The following is a 1837-nucleotide window of genomic DNA, read 5'->3' as shown; positions in this document are numbered from 1 at the left end:
GTGTTGAATCAGTAAACTGTACACCTGAAACTAATATGCTGTGTGTTGACTAACTAGAATTTAAGTAAAAATTTAAGGAAACCAAAGATATGAAGCACCTGCAAGAGGGTTTTATATATCTGTCTCTATGTAGATATGAAATCAATCATGTTAAACTCTCACAAAATCTCTGAAAGGTAAGAATTATGACCTTTATTTTATAAATGACCAAAGGCTCAATACGCTGCTCAGTGGCATCAGCAGACCGGAGATTCAACATGTCCACCCTGCCGTAAGCAACTACTAATTCTGGCCCATCCGGACAAGAAAGAAGAGATTAGAGGTCTCAGAGAGGTCATCTACCTCTCTCTGGGTGTATCCAGTGCGCCCCAGATGTCAGAATTTGGTAGAAAAAGCCCACGAACCTTAGAATGTGGCAGCATTTCAAGTTGAAGAGAAACCTTAAGGTAACCCCACATGTAGGAGCTACAGAAGGAGCATCCAGAATAAAGAGCTCGATTCAAAACAGCCTTACAAGAACATCTTCAGTCTGTTCAATAACCTGAATCGTAGCTTGTTCAAGGAAAAAAGAAATATTCTGTTTGCTGAGGTGTTGCTAGGAAGATGACCCACGGGGCGACTACCTTGGAAGGGCTGGTTGAGCCTTCCAGCAGAAGAGAAAAAGAAAGACTGAAAATAAATTGCCTTCCAATTCCCAGTGCAAAGTGTAGCTTTGTAAAAGAGGATTCCATATATATTGGTGCTTCCTGGAAGCACATTATATGACACTCAGCGGCCATACTAAAATGGCCCTTTCCCCGAGTGAGTGGTACATGTGGCTAACAAGATAACTATGCCAGAGGGAACAAAGAAGGCAAGAAAGGTCAATTCCAGATCTCTTTTGGTATGAGTTTTTTTTTTTCCAAGTAGTAACTGATACTATGCATATCAGAGGTCCAGGAAGAACTGCATCCCATTATCTGCTCTTTTTTTTTATAGAAGGGTAACTATTAAAGCAAAGAACTGAACATAATTTTAAAGGACATAAAAATATGGAATGCTTCACAGATTTGCACATCATCTTTGCACAGGGGCCATGCTAATCTTCTCTGTATTGTTCCAATTTTAGTATATGTGCTGCTGAAGCGAGCACCCCATTTATCTGCTTTTAGATATCAGCCCAATAAGACCTGAAATTCACCCATTTATGCTAAGTTTTGCTTTCTGTAATGCTGTTTACAAAATGGAAACATGATTGGAAAGCATATGCTGAGACTAATTTGCACTTCTTCCTACATTATTTGAGTACTTTTTCTGCTTACAATTTTTTTCCTGATAAAAATAAAAGGATTTGAAGAAATCCATACTAGAGAAACTTTTAATAAAACAATTTATAGCTGATTATATGATCTGAAGTTTGAGCTTGTTGCTCAATGTGAGGGAGAAGATGAAAAACACTGTTTGCACACCTACCTCAAGAAGCAGCTAGGTTTCTACTAGAATGTCTTATGCTCCCGGTGTTCAAAAGGAATGGCCATTTCCCCCTCTTAATGGAAAAAAAAAAAAAGCTCTTTCAGGAATACATACGTTTGACGTAAAAGTTGCACTTATGTGACTGTAATCTTTGGCACATACCTGCTGTCTCAGAAAGAAGAAAAGCTTAGCAATAAATAGAAGAAAGGTTTAGCAATAAATAGAAAAAAAGGTTTAGCAATAAAAGAAGAATGTGCACTTTTTGAAGTGAACACTATAGATATTCTAAAAACTCAACTTTTAGTAACTCAGTTTTAACTTGCCTCTTTACATGGTCAATAGCATGTTACATATCTTGTGGAAGAAAGGGAAATCTCTTCATTTT

The 1837-nt window shown here is 37.5% G+C and overlaps 1 non-coding gene across 1 annotated transcript; it reads right to left on the bottom strand.

Annotated features, from left to right (window-relative positions):
• Window positions 1-1025: 1025 nt before the first annotated feature.
• LOC112910552 (U6 spliceosomal RNA) lies at window positions 1026-1132 on the bottom strand. Its single transcript, XR_003233262.2, has one exon. It is a non-coding gene; the product is annotated as a U6 spliceosomal RNA (small nuclear RNA).
• Between the last annotated feature and the right edge of the window lie 705 nt (window positions 1133-1837).

Source organism: Vulpes vulpes, chromosome X, assembly GCF_048418805.1.
Source record: "Vulpes vulpes isolate BD-2025 chromosome X, VulVul3, whole genome shotgun sequence".
NCBI classification, from domain to species: Eukaryota; Metazoa; Chordata; class Mammalia; order Carnivora; family Canidae; genus Vulpes; species Vulpes vulpes.
The sequence above is the reverse complement of the archived record's forward strand: the minus strand, read 5'-3'. Positions and strand labels throughout refer to the sequence as shown.